The following is a 17444-nucleotide window of genomic DNA, read 5'->3' on the forward strand; positions in this document are numbered from 1 at the left end:
AAGAATGCGAGGGAATCTCCCTGGAGACGGGGCCTTAATGAATAAAAGAAGCCCCACGTCTTGAAAAATTAAATGTCAATCCTCATACGAGGAGGAAGAGGAGGAGGAAATTCGACTGAGCGAGCCGGCAAATTTCCGGGGAATGTTCAGGGATGTTCAGGGAATTGCAGAGATCATAATTAATGCTAACCCAATTTTCCAATAACTTCAGGCCATCAACGGCCCTATTTGCAGTCCTGCATATATTACGATTCATATGTCGTTATGCCAATATTCGGCATAGGTCGGTTAGTCGATAATGAAGTAAATCGACTTATGCCTGCCTGCATAATGCAAAACCCTCGAGCAAATAAACGTTTTTTGAATTCGTTTCAAATGCAACATAGAGAAAAACTATATTTCTACCCATAAGTTGCTCGTTTCGAAGTTTTGAATGTACCTCATGGGACTCGATTTGAAGCGGAAACCTCTGGCTAGAAGACGACCCAGGAAAATCCGGGAAAAGTTACACTGTGACCAAAATGCTTTAATGTCCAATTGAGAATGAACCGCGGAATAATTTTGATTTATACGAGTGCTGTCGTTTATGTTTCGCACACAGGGACATAGATGGCGACGCTACTCAAGTGTCACTAATAAGATTTAACTTCAATTATCAGTTAACTTATATCCAAAGTATCAGTGCGATACGTCAAAATTGACAAGTTGTTCGACGACGGAACTAGGTCGAAAAAGTTATCGCGCAATAATTTTTTAACTTTCGAAGACAATTGTCTTAACAAGAATACCTCGGTGATTAATTTCGGTTCTCGGCAATGAAACGTCACGTCAGTGGACAATTTTTCGGTGACATGGAAAATTCAAACGTGGACGGACGAGTCTTGGCGACGATCTAAGGTCAAGTGTACCAAAACGAAAGTCGCCCAGGGAAACGTGGACGTTGTGCGCAAGCGCGTCATGGAAGATTGACATGTGACATATCGTGAGGTTGCGGCATCACTGGGGGCTTCTACAACTTCAAAAATTTTTCTAGGAAGAATTAGCTGTAAAAAAAATAGTGTTCTGTTGGATACTGCATGTGTTGACCGAAGAACTGAGGGATGCTAGGGTCAATTGGTGTCCAAAACTCTAGAGAGCTTCAACGCAGGAAACTGGAAAAACGTGTACTACATCGGCAGTAGTAATGAATGGTAGATCTACCCATATAAACCCGAAAGTGAACGTTACTCGACGGTTTGGGTTTTCCAAGGTGAAGGAAGTTAAGAACAAAAGTCGTCGGTTGTGGAAATGTGCCCACAAAGATGGTCGCGACATTTATCTCCAAACCTGCCCATGTAGTAACAATTTGTCCTGCAAGATCAAAGAACTGTAACAGTCGATTGGTACGCAACCATTTGTTTGCCGGAACTCAGAAAAACGAACCCCAAAAGACGAATCATCCTCCTCCCAAAAAATGCAAGTTCGCACACATCTCTCAAGATCATCGAGCAACAAAACGTCGAATTGTTGGATCATACTCCGTGCCGGCCTGACCTAAGCCTGTTCGATTTCTTTACATTTCCGAAAATGAAGAACGGACTGCGTGGTTAATGGTTAAACGCCGTTTTAACGGTAACAACGAACGAGTGGAATAATTGCTTTCAGAAATAGTTCCAACACACGCAAAAGTTAGTTGATCTTCGTCGAGGATATGTCGAAAAACAATAAAGTTTTTAAGAGTTATCTACGGTCTTATTCCACCTCTATATGGAAAACTTAAAAGATATCCCTCTTACATCTTCGGCCCACCATAACTGGCTTAACTTGTTTAACTCGCGATACAGGTTAAAGGGGAAATATGTTCAGGGTGGTCCACTACATTATCTCAAAAACCGCAAGGAGACATAAAGAAAACAAAGTTTAATATGAAAGTTATTTAGTTTTTCGTGAATTTTGATTTTATTATATTATCGAAGTTACCGGGTGATTCAGAAAACGGTGGAGAGACAAAACCACATTTTTCTAAATGAAATGCTTTGTATTTTGTTATGGATATTAGCTCTGCACGTACTTATAAGTATTTTTTGTTATCGCAAAGTATGAAATTTTTTAACGCTTTTCAAGTTAATTGTCAGAACAGTTGAAAATGTTTCGATATCTTTATGGAATACCTTGTATGAATTTTTGTTCTAAAACTTTCAGATTTTTGAGATGATGCAGTGGACCCTCCTACGTGGGCCACCCTGTACGTGGGAACCCAAATACTTTTGTTACACGAAGATTGAGTGAAACTTAGAGATCAGTTTGACTTCCTCGCGTCGGCCATCCACCTAACCGATCCGTTCAAAAATTCGCAAAAAGATTTGATAAATTAACTAGAAACAAATATCCGAAGCTGCAAGATCATTCACTGGTGCTAAGGGCCCAGGAGTGCTGGACGCGTCATTAAAGGATGATTTCATGAGACATGATGTACTCTGCAGATTGCTTCACCTGAAACCGAATGAAATCAAAAATATCCTCGGCGCGAATCGGCTAAAAAATACCGCCTTTTGCTCCGCGGAAATGGAAATTTAGCCTTTAATGTGACTAGGGACATAAATGTGCTATTATACATTTCGGATTGACAAATAAGTGTTATAGATCATCTCCCTGGCACACGTTGAGAATATTTTATTCCCTGTTCAAATTTCAAGGAAATTTCTTAAAAGGAGTGTCACTTGGGCTGAGTAATTCAAGTGGAGTGAGATCTTTTTTTAATTCCATAGGCTGGAGTATGTTAAAGCGGCAACAAAGTGCTCGAGTTGAAGTACATCAGGGAGAGTATAAAGGGGAGTAATAAACCCTTTAAGCGAAGTAAACAACCTGACTTAGCAAAGATAGCGGAAACGAATGGGGAAACTAGTCGTACAACGAGGATAATTTCGGTTTTAATAGAATTTGCAGAAACAGTTAGCATAAGTCTCGAAAGTTTAGGGGCGAACTATTTCGGAGAGTTGAGTTTCCGAATTGCGGAAATATTTTCCACCTTATACCTCTACATTAGCGCCACTTTACCGGTTCCGGGGAGAAAACTTTGCCAGTTATTCTTAGAGGGGACAATAATAATTATTCGTTTGCGAAACCGACAATTTATTCGATTTTCGGGTTTCTGTGGGTGGGAAAAAGGAGGAGGAGGAGGAGGATGATGAGGGGGGGGGGCGAGGGAGGCAACGCAGTGGAAACTATTGCCTGCCCTGACCTAACGAAGGACCGGCACGCAAAACTTTTCGATCGACCAGCGCTTGTCGTAAAAAGGGCGCCTGCCAGCCGGGCGTCCCGACGCCCTACCTGCGACAATTCGACTTGACTTCGCGTATACTTTCAATACGTATGTTGATTTAAGGCTTTCCTGCACTAAGGAGACGGGCAAAAACTCTCAATTAGTCATCCTCCCGCACAGTAGGACTTAAAACTCGTCTATAATCTCCCCCCATCGGGTTTACAACCAATAATTATGGTGAACTACCACTATGACTACTCCAATTTCAATAAAAAGGGCTTTTTATTGCCGGGCTCTGTTTACATATTCCGCGGGGGATGTTGGCAAATATAGTGCGCGAATAAAAGGGTGAATTTCTAGAAAGGAAACGGCGGCTCCACCCCGAGTTCGATATCATTTCCAAAGCCATAACTTTTCGCATTTTACGAGCCTGTAGTATAACGCTTGTTCGGTATGTTATGTCCCTGAAATCGTTAAATAACACTTTAAAAACATTTCGAAATGAGACTTTATGGTATGTCTGACTGGGGGCCGGAGACTTTTTATTTAATTGAAAATTGTTTGTCTAGACCTTTTGACTGTTTAAGCGGGAAAAGGGCACGCACAGACACGTCCGGATGGGAGGAAGGTACTTGCTAGAATTTAGCCCATCTTGCGAGGGCTCAACTAAATTGAGACCTCAAGAAACACAGGGTAGCGTGTCAGTTTTACCCGCGAAAAATGAGCAATTTCTTCTAGGAAAAAATTACTTCTTTGATATTGTGATACGTGATTCCTTACCAAAAGCCGCGGATTTTTTTAACTTATTTTCCAAACCTATTTCCATAATATTTTTCCTATAGCGTTTTTGCGTTTCTTCAAAATCCTTTGAACTTTATCTTTGGCCGACTTCAGCGTATTAGCAATTTCTCTTACTGCGGTTTTTGAGTTTTCCTCAACTCTAAGCAAAAGGTGAGTTGTACATTTTCGTCGAAGTCTTACAATGATTTATTTTTGGTTTTATTAAAAAGATCCATAACACCGTAAGTCATGTTCTGAACAGTTAAATTTATTCCGATTGGGCACTTCTCTCTTAGAAAGACAGATACAGTAAAGACGTGTTGCTTCGCCGGAGTACTTGTTGCTTTGGAAATCTTCTTCGAACATATCTGTAAATTCATTTTCAAATAATTTCCTATGAAAATCGCACTTGATAATTGTCGCCAATACCGACAATAACTATTTTTATTGCAGCGAAGAATTTATTTACGATAATCACATTTGCTTTACACCTGCTCACCGAAAATTATAGGGAAGAATGAAGTGGTTCCAATTCTTAAGGGCTGTTTTAGCTCGTACCTTCTCGCTGGATATCATATAAGCGCCACTTGTCCATAGCGCTGCCCGTCCATGACGATGGACGTCTTTCAACAACAGCATGAGATAAAATGAAATGCAAATGACTACAGAATAACACAGATTGCCCCATGATGACACAGATGGTATCATTGTTCATACTGTTTAAAATTTTTTCATTTAAAAATACCTTTAACGTTAACTTGTCGTACATCATTAAATTAAAAAAAAATATTTCTAAAAAAAAATTCAAAACAAACATGGAGTTCATTTGAAGCATGGAAATTGAATTTTTTAAAAATTTACGTTACTTACTAGTCTGGAAAATATCATTTTATTTGATTTTTAGTTGATCAAAATTCATTTGTATATAAGTGAATTACAGCTTCCCTCTTTTTTTTTTGGCACCTTGTGTAAGTATCTGCAAGCTGTTGGTACCACGGACCAAATAGGGGTACTGGGTGGGGTAAAATAAAACAGAAAAACAGTTAACAATATAATAAATAATATAACCAAACCTCTTTTTTGTCTAAAGGATGAAAACCTTCATAGGTACCCTATCTGGTGGTCTACCGACCGAGTTATGTGGGATGTCCCACAGAGGGGGACGCCAACATACTGAAAACCTCCCCTTTTCACCTTGAATCACCCCCGGAAACTTCCGCTAAGCATTACTTGGGCATGAGGTGAGGGGCATTTCACACTTCCATCTTTTTCTGACCATCTCCCATCACTCCTTTCGATTCCACAAGCGTTTTTCATCCAAATTTGCACGCTCTGGTCCCTCATCCATCCTGTCAATTACCCGTGCTTACTCTGAAATCGCTACTACGGAAAGGACAGATTTCTACTCCCTCTCATGGTTTCCCTCTTGATCGTTCATTCCTCTTCATGATTTAGACAACCATGCCAAACACGCCGTTCCAGTGCCTCTCTGCTCTCAACAGCACATTAGATATGTTTCCTTCTATAATCTTCTGTCCACGTTTCTCTGTTGCTGTACTTCTTTCCTCCTCGAAATTAGCACTCGTGTACTGAGCATTATCTCTTTCGGCAAAGTACCCGCATGTGGAATCTTCTCTTTTCCTTACCCTCTGAAGCTACGTCCCGAAGAAGTCATTTCACGTCACCGTGTGTGTAAGGAGATAGTTTACCTCCCTTTCACTCACGGCAGTTTCATCTGGTGACGTCTCTCATAAACATTTTAGCCTATCTCTGGTAACGATCCCACCTCCTCTGCCACTGTTTCGTGATTTCCCTCCAATAGACCTCTTTCTCCTCCTTTGTGCTTCCATACATCCTTGTCCTTTCTGCAGTTTGTAAGTCCACTGGCGGGATTCTCGCCGTCACCCCCACTGCTGTCGCTGGTACTGGGCGGTACGCTGACCCAATCATATTCACCACTTTCTAGTTGTACCATATGTTCGGTACCGTATATATTTTAACTGTTTTTCGATTACGTTATATGTTTGTTTTTATTTGGGAAAAAATATATTTTTAATTAGGTTAGTTTAACGTATTTGGCCATGGTTAGGTTAAGCTAGGTTTCATTATATTATTCATTATATTTTTCAATTGTTTTTTTATTTTTTGCTTTACTCCGCCCAGTGCCCCTATTCACTCCACGGTGCCGAAAACTCGCAGATGCTTGTGGAACTTATGGAAAATAAATTGAAAAATTCGCATTTTTTTGCAAAAAATCACGTATTGCAATATCAAAGAAATAATTTTTTCAAAGAAAAAACGGTTAATTTTGAGCGGGTTAAAGTGATACGGACCCAAAAACACTATTTTCCTAAAACTTTCTTGCCAACCCCTACACACTTTTCATGAGCATCCCTCTAGTGCCTTCTAGAGAATGCTCAGCTACAGGTCGCATATGCGCTTCTCTGTATCTCTTGTCAGATAGTTCCTTTCGCAATAATTGAACTTAAATTCACAGAAACGAAACTTTTAATCGAACTCTTCCTCATAATTGCGGTAGATGTATAAACATCACGTTGTTATCAAAAATTATTAATAAAAGTTCTCTCTCTTTCCCTCTCTCTCTCTCTTTCTCTCCTTCTCTCTCTCCCTCTCCCTCTCTCTCTGTGTCTGTCTCTCTCGCTCTTAATGCGAACCCGCTTCTGGCAAAAGCTCTTTTCAAAGGCATATCACCGTTCCAGGCGCTAAAAATAATATTTAATTTCTCACAATCCCTTGCTTAGCCACCGTTAAAGTCGTTTAGATATCGTACATCAGAAATTTAATTTCCTGCCTCTTGGAAAAATATTTCGGAGTGGCGCTTTGGAAAGCCATAACACGGTTACACGGATAAGGTACACGTCGGCAGTTTCCAAAAGGGCCCTATCTACTATACAATAATGCATCGTCGGAATGTTGCAACCTGGGGGCGGCAATTCCGAAAGGAGAATGCCGCCGCCTGCGAATGCCTCTCGGATATTTTCGAAATTTGTCATTTTATACAAATTTTTCGGAAAAGGGCCTCTCAGAGGGCGTATGCATAAGGGTTAATTAGCTTCATGGGTCCGAATTGATGCCATCGGAGGGGACTTTTTTTATGTTGTTGGTCCACAGGGACTAATAAGTTAATCTGCGTTTGACCTTTTTCCTCCATATGTTACTTCCCTGGTTAATCTAAAGCTCCAGTGAGGGGCATAGTACCCAAAATCAGTAATATTGGTTTGCTAACGCTATTCGTAAATTCCAAATAAACGTATATACTGCTGTGCAGGTTTTTTTATAGCAGGATGTTACTCACGTATGCTACGCATAAAAATAATATTACTTTGCTCTCTAAACCGTATTCGAGAAATGCTTTGTTAATGAAATACAGCGTGTCGAAGTTTTACATATTTTTCAATTTATCTTTTGCCATTTCCCAATTTTTTGAGATATTTAGCACAAATTTCAAAAGCATGATTAGACTGACGTCTAACGGGGAGGAACTGGCTAAATGCAAAATAGCCACAAAGATCGGTAGGACGTGGATCAATTGCTTGACCTCCTCGATCGCTCGATCTAACACCTATAGATCTTTATGCTCTGGAGGTTAAACTAATATTATTTTTATGCGTAGACTACGTGTTTAAAATCCTGCTACAAAAAACCCGGACACCCTGAATATCAGGGCTCTCGCCTTCATATTCCCTAGTGGCCTTCGTTCGGGTTCGGACATTTGTGAATTTCTCCATGACCGTGGGAATATATGACGGCCATTTGCCGAACGAGGCGCACATCTACAAAAATAAAAATGTTATTCCCCGAGGTGCACTAAATTACCATGTTATTTTCCTCACTTCCGTGCCAAATATACGCGATTTGACATATCGCGCATATAGGAAAGGGCAGTTTTCCGTGCTTCTTAACTCGAACAACGCACACATAAAATTAGGGTTGCTCCAGGGAAGCTTACGTGCCACTCATTTATCCAGTGCCGGGTCTCGGTTAATTTATCACCCGAGTTGAGGCGGTTTGCGGTCGACCTCTGACCGTCTATGCCCCTAGTTTTGCCATTGGTATTTCGCAAATCTTTTAAATTTAAACGAATTTCGCTTTGGGATTTCCCCATACTGAAACCAACTTTAACCGAATTACATCTGAGGTTTCAGACAGATGTAAAAAACGTACAAGCCAGCGTGAGGTAAAGTGACTTTACCGCACTGGGGCACTCGGGACAACTGCAGCAATCGAATGCGGTAAAGACACTTTCGCCCGCGTTAGGTCGCTTTTTTTTAAATTTTTGGGGATAAAGCCGCATGCTCCAGTAAGAGTTGTTGCAGTGGTGGAATTTTTTGCTATTCAAGGCTACAACTAACTGAGAATAACATTCACCCTTTGCAAAAAAAAATCAACAAGCGGACCCAAACCTACAGAACTTATGTATATGTCGGAGATTAATTAGTCCTTGAGTTATAAAGTGTAACATTACGAACTGATAGTAAGACGAAGGGCTAGTTGACAGGGCCATCTTAAGACAAAGCACTGTCGAACGAGGTCGTTACCACCAAGGGCGCAATCGAGAGGCCATGTGTACGAGCTTTTCTTGGGAAACAAGGACTAGGAGGTAACTTATCCCTCGGATTTCAAGGACTCGCGAGATCTGGAAAAAGTCGAGACCAAAAAGGGACAGGCAGATAAGATTTGGAAGGGACGAGAAGCGCTCGTGTGGTAGCGAAAACGTTGGTTTTGCCCTTTTCTATTCTTGCTATTAAAAGTAAACGAAATACTTTATATCATCATGGAAAATCTCCCTAATGATGATCCGATATATATTATATTTCCTACAGGTATGTCAACTTAGGGTACTCCTCACTTCAATTGAGTGTTAGCGTGCGGCATAATCCCTACATGTACAGGGTAGTCCAAATTTCAGACGTGTCAATGGGTTCTCGGATCGGAAATTATAGAAGACACGAAGTCGCTTAAATTGGGGCAAAGTTGCACAATTTAGTTCCCAAGACAATACTTTTTCGAACCGAGAAAAGTTGCGAATAGTTTCGGAGATACAGAGAAAAAGCCGAAATTTTGCTATATCATTCTTTTTTCTCGATTTTTTTTTGAAGAAATATTTCAAAACAAATATCAGTTAATTATTACCACTTTTTCGTCTCTACAAGACCGCGGTGTGAAATTTTAAATCCGACGTTTCGTCTTTGAGCCACCATCATTAACTTAATTTTTTTTAATATGGCGGTAGATTTTTTTAATCTTGTCTTTTATTATCTTTTACCCTTCTAAGAACAGTGACGCGTAACAACCACCTAGAAAAGTAGCACATATGATAAAAATACCTCCTTAAAAAGTACATATATCTATCACTCACCCACATATTGTTTTTAGTATAGGTTCGTCCTCGTTGCGGTTTCTTCTGCTCGATCAATTGATGCTTTCAATCAATTTTAATATATGGAACAAATAAAGTAAACAATTTTTTATGAAGTACAACAAATAGATGGGACTTATGAGCATAAAAAACTCATAACTGAACAATCACGTGGCTGTAGATTGTATTGATTTTACCTTTTTTAAATAAAGAAACAATTATAAACTGTTTAATTGTTAAATTGTCGTTCTGTCAAAGCTATTCAGTAAATCATAAAGTTGATATTAATTATTATTAAAGTAAAATAAAATATTGTCATTACTCGGAAAGGGAATGTGATAAAAATTTAACACGCTTGTAATAGAATTGCGCAATTCTTTACAAAGCGCTATTTGCAAGAATAAAAAAAAACTTTGAAAGTGGAATTAAAAATTATTGTAATTGTGAATCTAATTAAATTATTTAAAAAGTGATTTAAAATGGGATGATAATAATTCAAAAGTTCCCAATTTTATTAAATAAATGGAAATGGTTATGGTAAGGGGTCTCAAAAAATGTTCAAAATCAAATAACGTCGAAGAGCAAACAAAAATTATATAGCAAAATTTCGTTTTTTCTTTAACATTTCCGGAAATATTCGAAATTTGTCCGAATTCTAAAGTGGCATTTTATTGGATACTAAATCGTGCAACTTCGACCCAATTTGAGCAACTTCGTATTTTTTATAGTTTCCGAAATCCCCTTGATACGCCTCCCTCTGTGATACGCGCGAATTCGGACCAACTCGTACAGACGTGGCAAAAGCACTTTACCGCACGCTAGTCGGAAAAAATTATTATCATGATGGCCTTGAACGGGGTCAAGATCTTTGTGAGCAACGTCGCTCCGCGGCCGTTGACATAGATGCAGTAAAAATTTTTACCGCACGCGTGCGTTTATAGACTTTACTGCACGCTAATTTCTAATTCAACTTACTGAAGAAAACAAGTTATTACACATGCGCTTATAGGAAAAACATTGTACCGAACATGTACAAAATTATTTTACTGCACTCAATTGCGGACCGAACTCCGCTTCGCATCGGGCAGCCAACTTCTATCAGCGTGCGGTAAAGTATCACTTTCCGCACTCGTTAAAGCTTATTAAAGATTTTGAGCGGTACCATGGAAAAAAATTGTTCTATGGGTGTGTCAATAAGAGAAAGTGACGGTTCTCAAATTCGACAGATGAGTGAGGTATCCTCGTCTTGATTGGATTGATTTTTGTCTAACAAACGTCATTTCAGACACCCTGTCACGTGACTTTGAGATGGTGTCTAGGGATGAACAAAGATTGTCCAGATTAAGTTAATCTTGCGATGTTGGACTCCGTGGGATTCTCAACTATTTGGTTCGAGTTATTGGACTGGGTGCGAGTGATGACCACCTATCAAGCCACCTTCTATTCACAGGTATGCAATGTTAATCTTGAACATTTTAATCATTCTTTAACTCAGCCCACTTTAAACGATTAATGTGTAAAATTACATGAATATATTGCTCACATTCATTCTTTACCGGAACTTGTCGAGCCTCATAACTTTTCTCGACAAGCCTGCTTTTTCCTGTCTGCAACTGCTGCTTGCTTGTGCATGATTATGATGATGGAATACCTCCAGTAATACTGCTGCCGTAATGCAGTTGCCCACCACATCCTAACCAGCCATTGACTTACCAGTCTAAAGAGGCATTCAGGCAGTTGTAGTTCATGTTATCTGGGATTTTTTGATGAACTGGAGTGCCGGAAATGAGGATTGATCCAGAATTTTGATTGGCCTTATTCTCTACTTGAATCCTTGGAAGTTAGAGGTGTCTCGTACTGATTTGATTTATTTTACCTTTTTCCGAAAGCTGTAGGCCACGAGGTGGTCTTCCTTGCCTTAACTGCGACTTCGTAAAAGTGGGTGGCGCCTTTTAAAATAAGAACCTTAGCTACCCCCTGGCCAATCGTCGGCTTGAGGTGGCGAGCGGGTATTCCGCCCCAAGAGGCATGCAAGCGAATTGTAAAGATTTTCAGGGTGTAAAGCTTAAATGCGAGGGTGTATCAAGTATAAGCGGGGTTCCTTTGGTAAAAAATTCTAACCTAATTTAATTAAGCTTAGAAACATACTTGCGCTTGTGAAAGTATTGCAACACGTTAGCAACTCTCATAAACTTGATATTTAAAAAAGTACATAAATACGCTTAATTTTATTTTAAAAAAAGGCAAAATTTTGACAAATTGGAAGTGTGAAAGCTGCTTCAAAATCTAGAAGACCTGGAACAGCAACTGGTGTCGATAAAACACTACACATTCTTTTATTTATTGATGAAACCCCCATGCAGTTTGTCAGCAAACTTCTCAATGAATTTGATGTATTTGCAAAATCAGCAAGAACTCTTTTAAACAAGAAAATTTTCATCCACGCAGAAGTTCCCTTATCCAAGAGGTGACGCGTGAAGATTTTGATCGCAGGATGGAGTTTTGTGAAGTTATACCGGAAAACTTCATTCAGGAGAACACGCACTTTTTTAAAATTTAATTTTCGGGTGAAGCAACGTTTTGCTTCAATAGCTCTATTCATCGACTTAATTGTCGCCTCTGGTCAATAGACAATCTTCATTGAACACAGACTCTGCACATACATCTGAAAAGAGTCAGTATATAGATGGGTATAATCGACTATCAGTTCCGCGGTCCATTTATTATAGAGGGAAACTCGAACAAAGTATCATACTTACATTTATTGCAAAGGGAAATAGTTCGATCAATCGCCGCAATTTTTCCTGGAGAAAATGGAGAACAAGTAGCCGATAATATCTGGTTCCAAGAAGACGGTGCCCCACCACATTACGCTATGGCTGTGAAAGGGTATCTTAATGAGAATTCCCCTAGGAGATGGATCGGTAGAAGAGGCGCAATACAACGGCCGCCACGATCTCCAGATCTGACGTCTCTCGATTTTTTTTTGTGGGATCACTTAAAAGGCTCCGTTTATAAAAATAGACCGCACAATTTAGCTGATTTATGCCTTAGGATTCCAACAAAATTAGAATTAACGACAGAAGCAACACTGGATAATTGCATAAAAAACTTCGAGGAACAACTGAGTCATTGCCAAATTGTTACTGGAGTGCAATTTGAGCATTTACTGTAGGGATTTCCATTTTATTTGATGTAATAGTGAATTAGTTTATTTTGTATCTAATATTTTTATTTTTTACGAAAACCGTAGATTCAATTTTAGTTCTGACTATATCTTTGTATCCCTTATTGAATTACCTGTCATTTGATATATTGCTATTTGAATATAAAAAGTTAGTAGCGGTAGCCGGATAGGGGTGAGAAATTTGATCGTTGAAAATAGTGCATTAAATGCCTTTTTCCAAATAAAATTATGTATTTAAACATTTTAAATGAATATCAGGTTTATGAAAGCCGCAAACGTGTTGCAATACTTTTTGCAAGCGCTCTATATTATTTTTTTACATAATCTCCCTTCCCAGAACTACATTTTTCCCATTGGATCGGGAGCTTTTTATTCCATTATTGTAGAAGCCCTTTAGATGTTCATGTATCCATTGGAGCACGAACACTTTCATTGCATCGTTGCTCTCGAAATGTTGCCGTCCAAGCGCTTCTTTTAGATGTTGAAAGAGATGGAAGTCCCAACGGGACAAATCGGGACTATATGGAGGATGTTCCAGCATTTCTCGGCCTACTGTACCGGATTTTTGTTTTGTGGCATTTGCCGCATGAGGCCTGGCGTAGGAGCGATTTTTGCCTTTATCGGCCCCCTCGTGCCACTTTTTCTCCAGTCCATACTCACCTGTATCGAATCGGGTTTGTGATGTTGATGCCGTTCAAAAAAATGTTACTCTCTTGATGGAGTCGACTCAAGAGTCGCTGAGAAATTTCCAATCGATGTTGCTTGTGACCCTCCGATCATAGAACTATGTAGTGGACACTTTGCGCATTTTTATGTCATCTGCTGGACACTGACGCTCATTTTCTCAAAAATTTCCCAGAGAATTATGCGCCGATTTCCCGCTGTGAGATTTCGGACTTCCTCAATGTTGATTTCGGTCACCTTTATCCTTATGGGACGAGCGTGATCTTTGTTCTCGACCTTTTCACGCCCTCCCGAAAATTCTTTGTGCCCTGCAAACACGCGGGTTCTTGAAAGGGTGTGGTCCCCGCACTATGCCTATAATCGCCGTGAAATTTCAGTGTGATTCACCTCTTTCTAGGTCAAAAACTTGATTATAATCCGTTGCTCAATGGAGACATGTACTTCTCTCCAGCTCATGGTTTCTTTTCGTACTAAAAGGATCTCTCGGTACCCCCCTTCCCCTCTCCTCTAAATATAGTGGTACGCGTCATCTGGGCATGGTCACGGACCCTGCAGTAATTAAAAAAATCAGTCCCGGGTATATTTGATACACCCTCATAAGAATTTTACATGATCCACTGATAAATTATTCACTGTGGAATTCAAGTGGTTGCAATATGTGACCGCAAGAAAATACACTGAGTTCCAAAAAAGTGGCTCACCCCATTTTTCTGTCTTCTTTTCGATGCTTCATAACTTTAATATCAGTTATTCGGTTTCAATCATTTTTCCGACTCTTTATAGCCTGGCTCATTGGCTATTAATGTAAAGAAAAGAAACGGATTTTATGTCTTCCTTCATGGAAATGAATGGAAAAATTTAGATTCATGTTCTTTATTATTTTTCTAAACAAATCTGCGCATGAATACAGCCCTTTTGCCAAAAATCTTTAAACGTTTTTAAGAAGTGCCCTTTTTAGCAACCATTTTGTTTTTCGATTCTTGTTGTATCTTTCAAATTGTTAAAATCACAGCATTTTTGCTGAAATCCTGCATTAAGCAAAGAATCTACTAGTTCCAATGCAGTGTTGAATTCAATCCATACTGTACTACTGAATTGCATCTATACTTGACGTTGGACCTAGTGCAGTAGAAATTCCTTGTACCACAGCACAGAGAGCTCTTCAAAAGTACGAAGAAATTTCAAACTCGAGGGGCGGGTTCCGATCTCCCCGAAAAACAACCTCTCAAAGACGATCCCTTTGTGAGGCTACGATTTTTATGTAATCCATTTTGCACTGCAGTGCAGGAGTAACAAAACCTCTGACAAGTTTGAGGTACCAAAGTTAGCAAATAAACCGGTTGTAGACGGCTGCAGAGAATAAATCTTATAACAAGAAGGGCTCCAAGGTCTTAAATTATCTCCAGAGCACCACACAACGCGGAGCAACTTCGTTGCAACTTATGGATAATGGAACATTCAAGAATGGTCCCGTGTCTTATTCATAGATGAATCAAAGTTTTGTCTTAATATGATAGATGGCCGAAAGATTCAACCAACAGTTGTTTATAGACCGTTAAAATTTTAATGGAGGTTCAGTCATTGTCTGAATTGGAAATTCGATATACAGTTTCATGATTTCCCTTTTAGGCAATCAATGACAGCACAAATGTACATTGACGACATCCTACAGCAGTTGTGCGACCGTATGTTGTGTGAGTTGGTCCTAATTTTATCCCAATGCCACTCCACATGAAACAAGAATCGTTCGAAATTTCATAGAAACTGCTGGAATCAGCACATTGCAATGGCCTGCGCAATGTCCAGATATGAACCCAATTGAACATATATATGAGATGAATTAGGGCGCCGGGTGTCCCGCGATAGGCCTCCAGTAACTCTAGCAGAAATGCCTGGAGCATTAGTTGAAGAGTGGAACGTCATACCAGACCAAGTTCTACTAAATTTAGTTTTCTCTGTATGCCACGAAGGTTAGGATCTCTAAGAGTTGTTAGAAGTGGCAATACCCGCTAATGAATTTATTTAATTTGGTGATTTTGCCCTGTTCACAACAAAATTTTTCAGTGGATATTTTAATTGAACTAGTGTCTTTTGCATTCACAATACAGTGATTCGTATTGGATTTTTTGCTAAATGCAAGGTTTCAGTAGGAACGAAGTGGTTTTGACAATTTCGAGTGTGAAGCAGTGAATTGAAAAATAAAATTTTTGCTCCAAAGGGCGCTTCTCAACAACGTTTAAAGATTTTTAGCACAAGTGCTGTATTCATGCACAGGGTGATTTAAAAAAAATCATGGATTGGAATTTTTCCATTAATTTCCGTGAAGAAAGGAATAAAATTCGTTTCTTCCATTTACATTAATAGCCAACGGGCTAGGCTATAAAGCGACTAAACGATTATTGGATTCGAATAACCGGTATAAAAGTTATATAGCTTCGAATTTGGCAAAAAAATCGGGCGAGCCACTTTTTTGGAACTCGGTGTAGTTCTTTTTCTTCAACCAAAAAAGCCCTCTACATGGTGTGAGGACCGGAGAGGCAGCTTTAGTGTCCTCGAGCAAAAAAAGCTTCTTCGGTACTTTGCTGCTTTGGCACTGTTGCCTTCGCAAGTTCGGGCGACTCGTTACGTCCAGGCCTGAAGTTGAATTTTACGTCCTCATAAAAATTGACATTTTTCTCCAGATCGACGACAATATTCGAGTAATTTCCTGATTCGGGCGACGTAATCTCCCTCAAATAGACTTATTTTTCGCTCTTCAAAGGAAACCGCGCATTTTGAGAATTAGGGTATTTCCTTTCGCAATTATCCTCTCAATTTATAAAGCGCCTTCTCTTGTTTTCAAAAAGTTTTCGGGACCCATTTTAATCGCTCGACTGCGACCGATTCGTCTGTCCCGAATACAAATCGTTCGACGTCCATTTGTTATACTGCTAATATCTCCTCCTCAGGCCTCAAGTCTTATTCCACAGCCATTTCCACGCCTCGATTTAATTATCTTCTCGCATCTTTATTCAAAGGGCATTCGATTTTGTCAAAAGATGTTGGGGCAGTACGTGCCCGCGGGTACAAAAACTGACAAAAAAAAATCGTCTCTAATGTCGTATGTAAATGACGAAAAAGGCTGCAGCTATAAATTTCGCCCATACATTCGACTTTCAGTCGTTCCAATATATTTTATATGTCGAATCAAGTTGTTACATTTTATGGTCGCCCATCCATACATGCATACGAACTTTATGACTTTATGAAGAAGGAGCGTTTCCTTCGGGGTGATGGGGGATTAAAAAAGCACGGCTCATTTGCAAGGAATCTGGCTGGTCATAAATCACTTCCTGGAAAGCGAAACAAAATTTTGTGAAAATGGAATCGCGGAAAGTCGCAAGAAAGTTTCGTTGCAATTAATTTCCAACGGGCCGATTATAAATCAACACAGTGTTTCGCATTTTCGATTTAATTAATATTCGAGTGTCTGCCTGCGGCTAGGGCACAATAACTGTTCTGAAACTTGTAAAATTAAATCACAATTACGAAATTCTCTTTACATTGTGGGAACGAACCCAAAATCGACGAACGTCGTCGGGGGCGCAAATCCACCAAGTCATGTCAGCCAAAATCCCGAAACATATTTGCCAACTGGCCTACAGCCAAGATCATCATGACGCCAGACTCTCAATTACATCCAAACTGTGTCTTTGAGCCCCTAATGGCTTTTATGGGGCTCGTTCGCTTTTCATTTGAATATCTCCCCGCTGAAATATTGGGATATGATGGCCTCACAATAAGTACCCCGGAATGACTAACTCCACATTAACTGTCTTTATTTTCCATCCGAATGACTTTGGATCGCAAGATAAGGGACGTTATGACGTGGGTATAAGTCGTTTTATTTATGTTTTACGATGGCGGATCGGTTGTTAAAGTTCATTGCGAATTTCTGATTAATTGCGAGGGCGTGATGAGGCACAAACGGCTCTGGAAAAAGCTCAATAACGCTCGGTTACTACGCGGAGATAAACGCAGACATTACTGATTTGTTCGTTCGTTTTGTTGCTTCGGTCTCATTTCGAGTCGGGATCATTAATATACCGGACGTTTCGCGACTTATCGGAGATATTTCAACCGCGCGTGCGCCGTCACGTGAGAGGGCCACTTGTCCAAAAAAAAAATTCTAA

At 39.7% G+C, this 17444-nt stretch overlaps 1 protein-coding gene and 1 long non-coding RNA gene across 5 annotated transcripts in view; one reads left to right on the top strand and one right to left on the bottom strand.

The window, feature by feature from the left end:
• LOC136341984 (uncharacterized) overlaps nt 1-17444 on the bottom strand; it is a 305269-nt gene that overhangs the window by 17055 nt on the left and 270770 nt on the right. The window lies entirely within an intron of this gene.
• Nucleotides 1-17444, top strand: part of LOC136341991 (uncharacterized) — a 38034-nt gene that overhangs the window by 16165 nt on the left and 4425 nt on the right. The window contains exon 3 of the long non-coding RNA XR_010732582.1: nt 10687-10851. This is a non-coding gene — a long non-coding RNA (uncharacterized lncRNA). The remainder of the gene's footprint in view (nt 1-10686; nt 10852-17444) is intronic.

This window comes from Euwallacea fornicatus, chromosome 11 (assembly GCF_040115645.1).
Source record: "Euwallacea fornicatus isolate EFF26 chromosome 11, ASM4011564v1, whole genome shotgun sequence".
NCBI lineage: Eukaryota > Metazoa > Arthropoda > Insecta > Coleoptera > Curculionidae > Euwallacea > Euwallacea fornicatus.